This window comes from Gymnoscopelus braueri, assembly GCF_963280865.1.
Source record: "Gymnoscopelus braueri genome assembly, chromosome: 10".
NCBI lineage: Eukaryota > Metazoa > Chordata > Actinopteri > Myctophiformes > Myctophidae > Gymnoscopelus > Gymnoscopelus braueri.
The window spans coordinates 21,582,451-21,599,631 of NC_137611.1; positions in this window are offsets into that span (position 1 = coordinate 21,582,451).

The window sequence follows — 17,181 nt, forward strand, 5'->3', positions numbered from 1 at the left end:
GTGTGTGTGTGTGTGTGTGTGTGTGTGTGTGTGTGTGTGTGTGTGTGTGTGTGTGTGTGTGTGTGTGCGTGTGTGTTACATGTGTCGTGCATGTGTGGGTGTGTGGGGGGGGGGGGGGGGGTATGAGTCAGGGGATGTGTGAGTGGGTCGAGCAAGCTAAGTGTTTTTCCTAAATGTGATGCACATCATGTGGATGTAGGTGTACATACTTACAAAACACTGAGTCTTGACTCAGGCTAAATGTTTTCTCCATTGAAAAACTGCAGCACCACAGTCAGTTTCACTAAACTGCATTTGTAGAATCTGCCGCAGGTCTAAATGGGTTAAAACTATAGGGTAACTTACAAACGTAATCCCGGTTATCTGAGTATTAAGAGCGAGATGTCCTCGTCTTCATAAAGGCAACATTTTCAAATATTAGTAAAAAATAGCAAATCCACAAGATCACAATGTATCGCAGATTCACAGCACATTGTGAGCTTAGTAGGCTATTTTCACTATTATATTAATGATGTGACAAAGTATATAGGCCTTAATTGGTTAATTTCTCACTGCAACACAATCAAAACACTGAATGCAGCCTCCAACATGTTCATGAGCAAACTTTGAACCTGGGATCTTCTGTTTGTCAAGCGGCCTCTGTACTCATGCAGCTATGGCCGTCCACCAAACAGTAGCAGAATGTGATGTAGCCTGTAACATTACCACAGCAAATGATCTTTAAGTTTGTACTGCCTGTAAAGCAGTGGTTCTCAAAGTCAGGCCCAGGAACCCCCAAGAGTCTTTGAGGAGGTTCCAGAGGGTCCCCAGGAAAATGAGTTTTCAAAATATTTTCAGATAGGGGGGTCCGTGGCCAAAAACATATCAATTTAGGGGTCCTTAACATGCTAAAGAATTTACAGTAGAGTTCAGTGGGTCTCCAAAACCCAGACACAATACATTTATCGTTGTGTGCCGTGAGTCGTGACTCGTTCAAAAAAATTGCAGGGAAAGAGAAAGCCTTCCTGTCAGACAGCTCAATTTGTGTCACATGTCTACGTGCACACAATGCCAAGGCTGTGACGTGCGAGTCAGTAGCCGTCACACACTTATGAGCACAGGACACCCAAACAAAGGTATCTTTTGTGGCGCCACAACAAAGGGAGGTCAAGGCATCATGCCTTCAATTGCATTAATATATAAAGTTCAATTTCCGTTTGTCTCAATAATGAAAGTATTCAAGGCCATAGGGATCTACACACTACTGTACTTCCCATGTCCACTTGCATAGCTTTCAACTTTTTTTTTCTTTTTTTCCCTGAATTAACGCCCTACTTCATCTTAGCGAAAATAGCCGATCTGCAAGCTCACAACGTATCGACCGGCTATTTTCTACTTTTCATTTCATGTCATCTTTAAGCTCCATATTTAATGCTTCAGTCTAACCATATTAAATGTCAAGTATACAGTGAGCGGTAAGTCAATAACAATAATTAACATGCCAGACCACTGGCATGTTCCTTTAAAACCTCACTTTGAAGCTTTGATATACTGCACTGTAGCTGTCTGCCTCTCTTGGAAGTTGTTGACATAATGACATTTATATCTATATCAAATTAAGACTCGTAAGAGATGATTAGACCACGACAATGGTTCCCACTGTGGCAGAGAAGAGGTCGGGCCAAACTAGCGGCATGGACCGTGTTGGCCTGCGTTTATAGAAAACCACACAACAGCTGGGCCTTTATACAAACAAACTATACAGTTCACATGACCACAGCTTTCTACATATTACTAGAAAATGTAATTGACAGGGAAATAAATTAATCAGATGATGCTGTAGTAAATCTGTGGGATACATTCTCATAAACAGGCTGTTTTTCTTCACATCAAATTCTTGGGGAAACATTGTAGAGGTCATTTTTATTCCGAGCTGACCTTCAAGAAACAAATAAAAGGTTGCTAAGGTCAGTACAATCTTGTTTTTATCATTAGAAAGATGTTCAAAAGATTACGTCGCTTTTAGTCTGAGTAAGTCATCTGTACGAATTTACTTCTTCAAAAATACCCCAGCAAGGCTTTTAACGCATTAAAACCGGGAAAGTATCTGCGTCATTTTTAGATTTATTTGGCTATTCAAAAATAGCAGATATACAAGCTCATAGCGCTGCTATGAGCTTGTAGATCTGCTATTTTTTTTTAACATGAAAATTTGTGCAAATCTTTGAAATATATATTTTTTAAAGTGAAAGTTTTTTACTCAAATCTCTGCTTTTGGGGGTCCCTGGAACAATATATTTTGAGATGGGGGTCCACAGCCAAATACATATCATTTTGGGGGCTCTTGACAGGTTTGAGAACCACTGATTATAGCAACATAATAAAACAAAACAAAAAACTGTTAGGATTTAGAAGATATTTGTAGAATCCCCAGAAGCAAAGATTTGAGTTAAAAATGTTTGCTTAAAAATATATATTTTCAAAGATTTTTCAAAAAATAGCAGATCTACAAGCTCATACTGCGGCACTCGGTGCCACGCTATGAGCTTGTATATCTGCTATTTTTCAATAGCCAAAGTATAACATAATGGTTAAAGTGGCAGATGTGGCAGACCCATTAAGACGGATGCTTACCCGGTCTTAATGGGTTAAACTCCACAACAACATGCTGTAGTATATCCATTTAAACCTGTGCTGAATTCTTGGAAAACCTGCATGCCTGACATTCATCATCACACCAGAAATTCCATTCGTAACTCGGGAACACTATGTTCCCATTTACACTCCATTTGATATCCAAAGAGTGTCCAGAATAGTACAATGTTACAATTGGATTACATTTACACCTGGGCATTAAAGCAGATCTCTTTCCCCCCCGCAAAATGTAGATTCGTCATTTCTATGCATTTCTACAGCATACGGTACATTATTTACATGCAGATTGAAGACGCATTGCATTTAATCTATTAAGACTTGGAACGCATCTGTGTCATTTTAGATTTCTTTGGCTATTCAAAAATAGCAGATATACAAGCTCATAGCAAGGCACCGAGTGCCGTGCTATGAGCTTGTAGATCTGCATTAATTTTTTTTTAAATCATGAACATTTGTGCAAATCTTTGAGTATGGCCAAATACATATCATTTTGGGGGTCCTTAACTTAAAAAAGTTTGAGAACCACTGATATAATAGCAACATACGTTTCTCAGAAAACTGTTTGGAAGACATTTTGTAGAATCAGCCTCAGGTCTTAATGGGTTAACCTACACTTAATAACTAAAGTGGCCAAATTCGTCCCTGACCTACGGAGGTGTTGGGTGTTGGGATATTCAATGTGTTTCGTAGACATTTACAACAGACTTGTGTTGCGTTTTTGCACTATCCACAGTGGTGGAAAAAGTACTCAAATTCTTCACTTGAGTAAAAGTACCAATACTGCAATAAAAAAATACTCTGTTACAAGTAAAAGTCCAGAATTAAAAATTTACTTGAGTAAAAGTACAAAAGTATTGGCATCAAAATGTACTTAAAGTACCAAAAGTAAAAGTACTAAATATTTGAAAATAGCAGATCTACAAGCTCACAATGCTTGTGAGCTTGTAGATCTGCTATTTTCAAATAGCCTATGTATAAAATAGGTTTAAAGTGGTTAATGTATGTTTCATTATAAAATAATTTATATCTGCAAAGTAACTAGTAACTAAAGTTTTCAAATAATTATAGTGGAGTAAAAGCACAATATTTGCCTCTGAGATGTAGTGGAGTAGAAGTAAAAGTATTGGAAATTGGAAATACTCAAGTAAAGTATAAATACCTCAAAATTGTACTTAAGTAAATGTACTTAGTTACTTTCCACCACTGACTATCGAATTATAATCCAATGACCCAGGACTATAGGGCTGTCACAATCATGAAATATTAGTTGACGATTAGACTGCCCTCGCGTGGCTCATATCTGGCATAGAGGGGCGGGATTTAAAGGAGGAGTTCACCCAAAAAATTACTTATTTTCTATCAATTGCACACCCCATGAAGCCTTCAATTCATGGATTTATTTTTGTTTTTGTGGCATTCCTAAGCCAATAATTTGATGACCGGGTGTGTATCTGGTAGGAGACACAAATAATCTACTTTGTGTCTCCTACCGGATACATTAGCCGGTAGGAGACGGGAATCAAATTATTGGTTTAGGAATGCCACAAAATCAAAAATAAATCCATGGATTCAAGGCTTCATGGGGTGTGCAATTGATAGAAAATAAGTCATTTTTTGGGTGAACTACTCCTTTAACATCTCCGGAGAGAGAGAATGCGTGTGATCCCATTGGTTCACCGATCTGTCCGTCAGCCCCCGCCCCCGTCAACACAACATTATGAGCGACGCCCACTGCACTCTGGTTGGTTGGGGAAATGAAACACTTCCTATACCCGGAACACCGACTCGCTGGTCCAGGCTTTTATTTTTTAGCAAAACTAAAAAATAAAGGCCTGGAGATCGAGGCTATTTGACGATTAACTGTCATACAAATAATTGTGATTAAATTGTGTCTTTTTGGCATTGAACATTGGAAGATATAAATAAAAAATACATTTCTGTATATTAGTAAACAAAAATTCCACAGGGCAGATATGACAAAGAACTTAAAAATAAATGACTGACATATATATCGCAACGCACTGTGAGCTTGTACAGTAGCTCTGCTACTTCTCCTATTGTTTTGAGGAACATTTTTCAACATGGAAACGATTATGCACAATAATTGCTATTATCGGAAGTCTGAAATAATTGCAATTAGGCGATTAAGTAATAATTGTGACAGGCCCAGTTTAAACTTGAAATGAGCATTCTTCTTTCGACTAACTTGTGACACAATCGGTACACAAAAATTCTAAACTTTTCAGGCAGCTATTATAATCTGGATAAACTAAATGTGATTCTTTGCAGTAGACAATGGAACCCACTCATAAGGAGTCAGGTTTCACAGATGGGCTAGCTTGTCCCGGGAACAGATCTAAATTGCAAAACAGTGTCACATTATTACTAAGCAGTCCTAGTGCATAATGTCCTTGAATATAAAACCACCAAAAGTCCACCAACACCTATAGTATAATATTCTCGAGTATCATCGATGATACAGCCAGAGGAAGTGTGGTTAACAACAAGCACTGAATAATGACAGAATGGCAATAGGCCAATGTACAGTACAGTAGAAGCAGAACACTACATTTATACTGTACTGTACATGGTCCACTCAGTGCAGTGAGTGCAGTGATATAAAAACATGTACATTACAATACAAGCAGCACTCTACATTTAGAACATGGTACATTTACACAGGGTACCTTAACATGTGTACCACTAAGTACTGTAAGTAAGTAAGTAGCCTTGAGAACCAACGGTTCCAAGCCAAGTGTCCCATAGGTCAGTGGTTCTCAACCTTTTCAGGCCGCGACCCCCCCAAGATAATCATATTTGAACAGGGGAACCCCCACCCTGACAAGCACTTGGAAATAGTAGAAGTTGAGGCATTACATTTAGTTTTACTCGGTTCCACGGATAAATATTTGTGAAAATAGCAGATCTACAAGCTCACAACGCCTTGCAAACGCGAGGCGTTGTGAGCTTGTAGATTGGCTATTTTCAAAATGTTTGCCTCTTTCTTATATTATTTGACAATTTGTCAAATGTTTGACCAGTTTTTATAGTTTGTTGATTACTTTTGATGCAGTAATGGTCTTTTTCTTTTCTATAATTAAAAGTCCTTAAAGTGACACTTCACTGTCATCTGGGGACCCCCTAAAAATCCTGTGGGGATCCCCCTAGGGGTCCCGATCCATAGGTTGAGAACCACTGCTGTTTCTGTCGAGTGAGGCGGCTTGATGAACAAGTACATCCCCGAGCCATGATGTACAAGCACACCCCCTGGTCATGCTGCTAGTATGTCGCAGGGACTTACCCCAATTCAACCCTTAATCCTGATTCTGAATGCCTAGCAGGGAGACTAGGGGACGGGGTACCAGTTTTTATAGTCTTTGATTGATATGACCCGATCGGGGGGATTCAGGTGAAGAGTGTCAGGGCAGTGAGGTAAAACATACACTACAATACAAGCAGAACACTACATTTACACATGGTACACTCAGTGCAGTGAGGTAAAAAATCTGTGCCTTGTGGAGGAGACAAAATGACAGCGCACACAACAGTGTGTGGATTGGAAGCTGTGATGGTGACATCACCATGGAGGCCACATCATGCAAGCAGTCAGCCAACAACACACTATACTGTCCCACACATTCAGCCTGTCACAACTACATCGCAAAAGTCATTAATATACTATGTAGGCCATGCTGTATTAGTGATAACGCGTATCACGATACATATCGTATCGTGGCCTCTGTATCGTGATCGTGATACGTATCTATCGTGAGGTTGTAGGCAATACCCAGCCCTAGTTTTGAGGCGTGTTAGCCAGGGTAACTGAGAGGAGTCGAAGAGTGGATGATCTAAACACCCTAGGGGCAGGAAGTGGGGTCAGCAGATCGTAAATGTATGGAGGAGCTAGACCGTTAAGAGCTTTAAAAACAAAAAGCTAAATGTTGAAATCCCAGGTTAGGCTAGTGCAAAAAACAAGCCATGTACTCTGACTGCATGGGCTCAAACGCAGGTGTGACTGGTGTTCTACTATACAGTTTGTCCCCTTGTCCTCTGTCTGTTACATGGAAAAACTACTCACTTTCTGAATGACAGTGAACTCCACACTCTAGGCTTGCTAGAGGCCAGTGACAGCCCGGATTAAGACATTTTGTGGCCCTAGGCTATTTTGAGGCCTCTCGAGACTGAACAATTGTAGGAAAAAGGCAATACTGAGGACTGCATGGTGAATGCGATAAGACCCTTTTTACAGACTTGTCATAACAAGGTCAAACTATAGCTAATAAAAATGAATAGTTGGTACATTTGATTTACAGTAGTTAGGTATCAGTTAGCAGGCATTGACAATAGTCAGTGTTGATTGAACACACATTAAAACAACACGACATATTTCCAGTGTGGTCCTCTAAAGAGCAACAATCTGAGGTGGCAAGTAAAAGAATAGACCAAAATATAAAATGAGACAATTAAAATTTAGAAAATCTAAAACCTAGATATATTATATAAAACTACCGTCTATGAAGTAATTCATTCATTCAGACTTCACAGAAACAGGAATGCAAAAGAATATGTACGCTCTCAAATGTAAAAACACCATTATTATGACTTAAACAGTAGCCTTATAATAACAGCACCATGACAGGCTACTAGGGCTGGGCAATTTCCCAAAAATAATATCGAAACTGACTTAACCTTGCTCATGTAGGTTAATCGAATAATCGAGAATATATCAACACGAAAAACTTTGAATCGATTTTTTATAATCAACTAAATCCATTAGTATGATTAACCATTTAACCTGTGTTATACTTTGTTGTGCCGTACAAACATTTGTCAGCTATTTTCACTATTTTCACTATTTAGTAGTGAAAATAGCTAATCTACAAGCTCAAAAGCTTGAGCTTGTAGATCTGCTATTTTAACTTTTATTAAATAATCATTCGAGTCAAAAGTTTGAAATAATCGTGACATCGATTTGAACAGTCATATCGCCCAGCAATTAAGCTCAGGCCACCGACCGTGGAGATGCGCTACTGTATGTGAGCTCTGTGCAACGACGCGCTCAGTGCACTGTCACAAGTCCATTCCTGAGAAAGAACCTTAACCGAAATAGCAAGCTTATACTGTGAAAACCCATTTAAAACTGCAGTAGCAGAGGCAGTAGCACAGGCAAAATAAAATAAAATTGCAGGCGAGACCAGGACCATCAACATCTTGTCACCATAATGTCACAATATTCTTCCACATCGTCGACTCAACATGCACCTCTGGTCGCTTTAATGAGAGGGTCACTAATTTCTGCCACCCGCCATACTTCTCTGCTAATAAGATGGAAGAGAAGGCAAGAGGGGGAAAAAAACTGTTGGTTTTGTGGACTAATTACTAGGTCTTACTGCATACACAGCTCTATAGCTGCTGCTATAGAGAGGCATCACAGAGGCTATCCAAACCCAAAGAAAGGAAAACTAATTGGGCCAGTCACCATTTGATCAGATATCTGACTGCTGCCGGCCGGGTAAACATAATAAATCATTGGGGAGTTCTGCCAAGTTCTAAACTCTGGCATTAATACTATAGGCGACTACAAGCCCATTGAGGTACTGACAAAAGAGTCAATGGCCACTCAAAATGAAACACCAACCAATTCAGCACTTCATCAATTAGACATTCACTGGATCATGCCACTATGATGGATGGAACTGGGCTCCAGGCTGAGTTATAATGAATGACATACTGCGTGACTAACAGGATAACAATAGCACCTGGCACCTGAGGGATTTGGGGGAGGAAGAGGTGCTTGGGGAACCTTTGTTCAATCAACAAAGTAGTCTAGTCAAACCTTCCCCTGACCGTCGAGAGGGAAATTAATCAAAGTGCAGCCTTGGCTGTCCTAATGAACCCCTGCCTCTGTCCAAACCGCAAGCACAAGACACACATCTTGATAAAACCAGAACAACTATGCATGTGCGAGCCAATCAGAAATCAATGATTTTGAATTCTTGGGTCAGGGGACCATTAAAACTGGTCCCCAAACTAATCAGGTAAATTTGAACACAAAATATTGCCGCAATACTGTGGAGGTTCTGTAGCATTTTAAAGTCACAGGGACCACGCTGGGGACAGAAGTTTTTAAATATTAACAATAATATCAGTTTATTTTTTTCCGTATAATTCTATGGAAATTACTTAAAATGAGAGTTGAAATGAGTTTTGAAAAGGTGACCCTAAAGGTAGCAGAATGGAATTGCACAGCGATTACCTCACGAGTAGAAGGAGTTCCTAGATGTACACTGCATTGCCAGTGTATTAGAATAGTAGAGTTTACCAGGTTGGACCTCTTCCACTCCTCATCACAAAACCACTCAATTTGGGATTATTGAATGTTTGGGCAGATTTAGCTGTTCAAACACCTTTTCCTAGCCTGGCTCCAGCCCCTGAAATCGCTAGCCTCGCATTCAGGGTCTGGTGACGCTGTAAAAGGCGGAGTTTTTTCGGTTGAGAATCTAACCGGCGGCCCGGCCCAATCTGGATTGGGTTAATCCAGTATGAATCAATCGCTAAAGTGTCCCACTTTGTCCACGCCCCCATCTCAGAAAACGGCTGCACTGAGAGGGCTTTCAGACTGAATAATGGAGTGAAACAAAATGAAAATTCAGGCTGAGTGTCAGGCTACCCTATTCCAACATTTACAAAACATATTTATCGGTTATGAGTAGGGATGGGACGATAATCATTATTATTGTTCATCATGATAAAAAACGCTCACAATAATCGTATCGCGGAGATTTGAATTTATCGTGAAATTGTCCTCTGACATACACTAGGATGAACTAGCTTTTGTTGAGCTACAAATTCAGTACCACTTAAACCCTCTAGTCTTGATAAAACTGACCTGTAAAGAGCGCATTTGGTACATGGTACATTTCACTGTACACAAATCGATTCACAAAAAATCGCAGATCTACACTGTGAGCTTGTAGATCTGCTATTTTTGGCGAACGTTCAACCCTGGAATAGGGATGCTGGGGATTCAAGTGGTTAACAAAAGTGGCGTTTTAAGCATATTTTGATTATCGCGATAATATCGCTAATCGCAATAATTTTTTCCACCGTAATCGTGACATGTCATTTTCGTTTCGTCCCATGATCCCTAGTTATGAGAATGCCAAATTATAATATAAATCCACATTTCTTGAATATCCAGCATTTAAAATGATCTGTTACCCTGCCTTTAAATATTTAAATAGATGCATTTTAAAATATTTATTATACACAGCCACTAACTGGTTTGCAAATGTCTCCAAACAGGGCCTTATGGGATGTCATCAGATTTGTCTCAGAGCCACTGACTTGCTTAATTTCGACCCCACTTTAGCATATTAAACTTAGTATATTAAACCATAATGAAATTAAATTGTATCAAATTGATACCTTTCCAAAAAAGGGGACATGACAGTGTGCATCACAACATAACACTTAATGCCTCCATGGTGGAGGTCTGCCATCTACTAAGTGCATTTTCTTGTTTAGGCTAGAAGATGATTTTAGCCCCACAAGACAAGTGAGATGGCAATGTTGGTCAGTCAGCTGGTCACATGGGGTTTAAAGATGAGCTGAAATGAAAAGTGTGTTTTTCTCCTTTTTAGAGCATATCCATGGTAATAAACGGACATAGTCAACAATGTATGCCAAAAGAAAATGGAAAAAGTAACATGCATGACATGCACCTGTTAGGGTTGAACTATCTGCATGTTGTTATCAATTTTGTTAAAAACGCTTATTTGTTAGTGTCTATCCTGTTGAACAAACTTAGCACCTTCTGGTGTCCGATTTAAATAACCACGATGAGTCACTGGCTGAAGATCCAAAAGAAATCTTCTCTAACAGATGGTTTTGTCCTACTTTTCAGAATTTTAATGCATGCACAAGACTGATGAAGATGTCAGGCGTGATGTGTAAAATGTATCAATAAATTACAGCGTTTGGAACTTGTCTTTGTAAATGGACTGTTGCACAAATGTCACTTTGGCCATTATGCTCCCAAAGCAGTAATGAATATTAATTTAGTCTGGCAAACTCAAGACTAATGCATGAAACGGAACATTATACACAGCCAATGCATAAAATCCTTGTTGAACTGGTTCTGGCCAAAACTGCAACCACTTCCAGACACAATGTGTACACATGAGTGTAATTAACAGGTCAGCAGGTGGTGTAACAACATTATAGCATATTTTAGTTATACCTACTGTTGTTTATAATTCATGCCAAAATAAGTTGTATTGTATGCAGCGGACAGAGAGACAGCATTTATGTTATATACTGTGCATGTTTCGAGAAAAACGGAGCGTAGGTCAAAACTAAGAAATGTGGATGCAGCCTAAACAGGATGAGAGATCGGTGCAATGTACAGCAGTAGTGGTATAACAGTTAATCAAACTAATCGATTTAACCGTAAATGAAATAATCGATCAACAATCAATATCTATTTTGAGCAGTCACTATTGGTGAAAATAGTGAAAATAGCCAATCTACAAGCTCACAGCGCATCGGGATGCGAGTCATGCGACGCATTGTGAGATTGTACATCTGCTATTTTCACAATTTTTGCATGATGTGCGATGAAGTATATAAAACAACGCTTATGTTTTTAAGCGATTTACTAACATGTTTGTTTTGTTTTGTTATATAAAAATTTTAATAGAAAAAACCCATGCTTCTTGATTATTCGATTAATCGAAAAAGTAATCGAAAGAATAATCGCTTAGTTGCAGCCCTACCAGCAGATTGCAGCCGGCAGCAGTCAGCAATGCATAGCTGCATGACTCGCAGGCTGCAGACAGCAGTGCAAATAACCACTGGGGAAGATGGGACGGATTTACTTGTGGTGGTGAATGGGGAAACCGAATTCAATTGAATGCATTTTTTCTCTTTCACTCAAGATTATCTTAGACACAATGGGGGTGCAGCCTTGTTGGAAAAAGTTAAATTAAGGAGTCAGGACATGTACAGAAAAAAAGTTTTACTTTTGTGCTACTGCTTCAATGCACAGCAAGAAACAGCAGACTCAGTAGTTATCTCAGTGCATGGAATTACAATCCAAGCCTACAAAAGAAACCTCGATTCAGCACCAGAGATTTCATTAGATGTCCCAGCCAGATAAACATTCAGAGTGACAAAAGGAATGTGTCACACGGACATGGCATGTATTCATTCACTGGTGAACATTAATCATACATTAATCATACAAGGCCAGCTCTTATGGCTTGCTTACCAACAGCATAGCCTTAAAACAGACCAGTCAGCTGGCCGGCCAGTCAGTCAGGCAGCCAGCCAGAATAATTCACCCATGCCAGTCAGCCTGGCGGTCAGCCAATCGGTCAGTGAGATATTTCATCCAGGGGCACCATAAGGGGGAGGGGATGCCCTGAATGATTCAGAGGGGCCAGAGCTGGACAGGGGCCCTGCATCACGCCCGAGATACCAGCCAGGCTTGGAATCCGTGAAGCTTGCTGACGGCGATAAACCCTGTTCACAGACATTGACCTACTCTTATTGAACGCGTGCCACCCTTCAGCCAGTTGCGTGTCCAAAATGTTGGCAATTTTGGAGTATTTTAAAAGCGACGTGTTGTGAGCATGTATTTTCACATTTTTTGAAAAAAAGAACATTGTGTTTTCACCTATAATGACATGCCCAAAAAAGGGAACAATTATTAATCGATTTTATTAAATTATCAATAATTTGTTATAATCATTTAAATAGATTAGTTTGATTACGTGTTGACTAGTGATATTGACAGTACAAAATACACCAGCATTCTAAATTGAAAATGTAATATACCACTACATTACAGGCATTTCATTTGAGTGGGAAAGGGGTTTCAAAGTATTAAGGGGCCCAGGATCCCAGATGTCAGGTGGGCCAAGATTTCTAGCCACACCCTTCCTTGATTATATCGCTGACAAACATCAGCAAGGTCTTGGATGCATTCCTGCTGTGGGGGTAATGACTATGTACCTATTCAGTTTTATTGGTTTGACCTTAAAAAGAATTTGGGCAGTGAAGATAACACCCTGCCTATCACATGCCAGTGAGTGTTCACAAAAAGGGTTCTGTTATCCCATCATAAGATGTGATGGCACCACCACACCGTCAAAACGTGTAAACAGATGAGTCTGACGATGTTCAGAATGTTTATTTTTTTCTGGGGATAAGATTCTTAAGACTACAATTTAAGTTTTGAGCTGGAGCTGAGACATTAGAATATTAAATATTGTTTGCAGATACAAACAACTACTGAGATGAAAATCCAGCCAGGTCTGACTCGAGTCACTTTTGTTGACTAATATGATTTCTATTTTTTTTTTAGAATGACATTAGAAATCTGGCCTCAGGAGGTAGAGCGACCGCTCGGGAAACGGAAGGTTCCCAGTTCAATTCCAGGCTCCCCCAGAGTTAGTGTTGAAGTGTCCTTGAGCAAGACACTGAACCCCTAACTGCTTCCAATGAGCAGGTTGGTGACCTGAATGGTTTACCCCGCCTTGTGTGTGAATGGGTGAATGTAATGCACATTGTAAAGCGCTTTACTATATAAATGCACCATTTACTGTATTTTACTTGAGTATTTGTATTTTTCGATACGTATTACTTTCACTCTACTACATTCCAAAGAAAAATATTGTACTTTTGACTCCACTACATTTCTAGGAATACTTAAGTACTCCAGCACTTTAACTCAAGTACAAACTTGATAGAGCAACTTTCACTTACAACGTAACAATATTTGACCAAGAGTATCAATACTTTGACAAGTACTGGTGTTTGAGTACTTGGTACACCTTTGCTATTATGAACCCAGGGCTGCTCATTATGCTAGGGTGGGATGGCTCACGGTAGAGGACAGAGAACTGCAACTTGCAATGGGCCTGGTTTTCAAGATACTCAAGGAACCGGTGACCATGTACCTGTCAAACTAGATGGAATGCCCTACCACCAGCCATCAAAAAGTGACTCCCTACCCGCCTTCAAACCGCCATTAAAGAGCACCTGTCTGCAATTTTCAACTGGACCTAGGAAAGTCTTCTAGCTTGCCAAAAGAAATTATCTGTATTTTTCTGTAAATACGTTTACTGCTCCTAGTATTGACATTGCATGTCTTTATATGTCTTGATGAATTGAATACATAGGACCACAATGAAAACAAGCCCTCGGTGCTTTTTGTGTTATCATTTTAGCATCATTGTATAACTGTACCTCTGTACTTTTTGCAAGCTGTTAATAAAGCATTCAATCAATCAATTACCTGAGAGCCTCTCTCAGGCCAGGCGCCCTCCAGTGGCGAAGAGACGCAAGGCTAGGTTACAATGGGGCAGCCCAGCCTACACCCACCACAAACCTCTCTCTATCAGATTCACATGATTCAACATTCATTCACGCAAGGAAAGAGACCAACTAAACTGACCCGTACCGTACGGACGAAAGCACGCTCACCCCACCATGTCGACTGTCTGCAGCATTATTTACCACATAACGAAAAGTAGCGAGGAGACAAAGAACCAGACATAAGAGACGGCAGGATTGTAGGAGCATGCGATGCGGCGGGTACACATGAATCTCTGGATTTTCATTAAAACTATTCAGCTATTCTGATTCAGCTATATTTAGTCGGTAATGACTTCTGCACAACTTAAGTTCCGCAGAGGAAATGTGCTCAACTTCCATTTTTTTTTTGCAAACTCATTGGCTTTAGGTTTAGCCTACAAATATAGACGGCAAGTGCAAGTCACATACGGGATTAAATAATCACCCAGAGCCTTGCTTGTTCTTTCCCCATAGTAATTATTACCGGTGCTGTACCTGTTTTAGTGCGTTGAGAAGATGCCTGTGGTTGCGGGGCTGATGGATGGTGTGTGTGTGCTGCGGTAGACAGTCTCAATGAATGCACTGCCTATAAGAGCCTGTCTGCCAGCGCGCTTTGCTTTCATTCCCTGCCCACCTCCCAGACCACATCGATTGGTTTGACAAGCCATGACGAAAGGCTTTCCATTTACCAATGACGCGTGCTTATGGATGCCACCGCTTTTCAAGGGAGACCAGTGGTGGAAAAAGTACTCAAATTCTTTACTTAAGTAAAAGTATCAATACTGCAATATAAAAATACTCTGTTACAAGTAAAAGTCCAGAATTAAAAATTTACTTGAGTAAAAGTACAAAAGTATTGGCATCAAAATGTACTTAAAGTACCAAAAGTAAAAGTACTAAATATTTGAAAATAGCAGATCTACAAGCTCACAACGCGTCGCGATGCGACGCGTTGTGAGCTTGTAGATCGGCTATTTTCAAATAGCCTATGTATAAAATAGGGTTAAAGTGGGTAATGTATGTTTCTTTACATCATGATTTTTATCTGAAAAGTAACTAGTTTTCAAATAAATGTAGTGGAGTAAAAGTACAATATTTGCCTCTGAGATGTAGTGGAGTAGAAGTAAAAGTATTGTAAATTGTAAATACTCAAGTAAAGTACAAATACCTCAAAATTGTACTTAAGTACAGTACTTAAGTAAATGTACTTAGTTACTTTCCACCACTGAGGGAGACCCACTGTGATTGGCCAGTTAGTCGCTGTGATTGACAGTTCTCGTTTTTGCAACTATATGCCCAAACCTAACCTTAATCCTAACCCTAAACTCAGTCAAACTATGCCTAAATTTAACCTTATTCCGAACCCAACCGCAGTAAAACTAGGCCTGTCAGGGAGCCAATCAGACACAGGTAAAGGCGGGTCTATCCCATAACGTCGGTGGAATTCGTAATAACGCACCAATTGACTGCTGCAGGTCCCCTCTCTCTCTAGTCTTCTCTTTTTGCTCCTGTTAAATTAATCTGTGTCTGTCTGCAGACTGCAGAGTCTGCTAAAAAGAAAGTTTCTCTCTCTCTCTCTCTCTCTCTCTCTCTCTCTCTCTCTCTCTCTCTCTCTCTCTCTCTCTCTCTCTCTCTCTCTCCCCCCCTCATATTCAAACAACAATATTGACGACACTGACAGACTGACAGATAAGAACCCTATATTGCTGTTGCTGCTGCTGTGAGATTATAGATACTAGGCTATTTTTGGCAAATAGATATGATCCCCAAAAAAAAAGAAAAAAAAGGAGGGGACCAAGTCTCCCGTTATACTGTAGCCTAACCAAGTATACATAATACATACATAAGTAGCCAACACATACTGTATTAACAGCTAATTTATACAGTAGCTATACAGAGTTTGTTTCAGTCAACATAATTTTCAGCTAATAATGTACTTTGTCCCCAGTGTAGATAGTTCTGAGGATCAGGGAAATGGATAAACTAGGACAGATATTATTTATTTCCACTCAAATACTGGTGCAATAGTGAATCAAACTCAAATACTGGTGCAATAGTGAATCAAACTAATCCGTTTAATCGATTATTTAAAAGAATAATCGATAAGTTACTAAAATAATGGATTAATAATCAATCCCTATATATTTGGGGCATGCCATTCTGGGTGAAAGCCTATAACTAGTGAAAATAGCAGATCTACAAGCTCACAATGCATTGCAATGTGACATGTTGAAGTATAAAACAACACTTACTCCTAGTGGTTAATTGATTCATTGATACACGTTGTTTTCTTTACATTAACACTTCATATTTACACTAAACGATTATTCAATTAATTGAAAAGGTAATCGATAGTTGCAGCCCTATACTCAGATACTTTCTCACAGCACAGTAAGATGTAAAGATTCCCTCAGTGATGACAAAGTGAACACACAGTGTGGTCTCTCTGGGTCGCAGGTCTGCCTGTGACTGCCTGATCAGACTGTGTCCAGTCAGTCTGTACATTGTCACCGTTTGTCTCAGTTTTCCATCAGCCACGGTGGTGAGGCAGGCCTATTCTGCCACCATCTCTGTTTAGGTTCAAGTCAAATTGTGATTTAGTGCTTCATTCCAATACTTGAGATAATTTTCATTTGGTTTTGAGATAATTGGGTTGGAGCAGATTGATTGCTACTGTCCTGAAGCCCCTGGTGTGAGTGGGCAGAGCAGAGCATCAAGGGCAGCTGGTCCTTGTCTTTGTTCAACTCTTGGCTCCGAGGGGCTTTGTAGTGGTACTCCACTTGATTGGAGATGTTTACTGTGATGGCTGGCTTTTAGATGATTCACCCCTTAAGCCCTACTTTATAAGTAGGCTAGTTGTACAACGGATTTGCACAGACATAACAAAAATAGCCGATTGACAAGCTCAGATAGTCAATCTACAAGTTGTGAGCTTGTAGATCGGCTATTTTCCCCTTTCTCTTTTCTTTCTTTTTCTTCCTCTAAGTTGAAAGTGGTTAATGGGCCGCACACTTCTTAATTAGCAAACTGTTTTGCTCAGTCGCTCGGTAGAGCACTCGCCTTTCGATCACATGGGTTCGATCCTGGTCACCGCCAACTCAGCGTATGAGTAGCACAGCTTGGGTGCGGCAAGTTGTGCGGTAAGTACTGGGAGCTTTCGTGTGTTGCGCTCCACATCAGCAATCC